The sequence below is a fragment of the Aptenodytes forsteri genome, unplaced genomic scaffold (genome assembly GCF_000699145.1).
Source record: "Aptenodytes forsteri isolate BGI_AS27 unplaced genomic scaffold, ASM69914v1 Scaffold287, whole genome shotgun sequence".
NCBI classification, from domain to species: Eukaryota; Metazoa; Chordata; class Aves; order Sphenisciformes; family Spheniscidae; genus Aptenodytes; species Aptenodytes forsteri.
The window spans coordinates 2561128-2561334 of NW_008794854.1; positions in this window are offsets into that span (position 1 = coordinate 2561128).

Genomic DNA, 207 nt, shown 5'->3' on the forward strand with positions numbered 1-207 from the left:
CCGACTCCAGCGAAGAGACGAGCGACAAGCGTGTCGGCGGGGTAAATAGAAGCAAGAGGGGGCAGAGCTGCTGAATGGCGCGGTAAGGTCTTACTGACCCCGGCCCAAGCACCCTGCGAAGGCTCATTACGCAGGTTAAAAGATTTCCATTCCCCTGCTTCCCGCAGGTGAAGGCGTACAGTAATTCTCCTTCCGATACACCCGCGG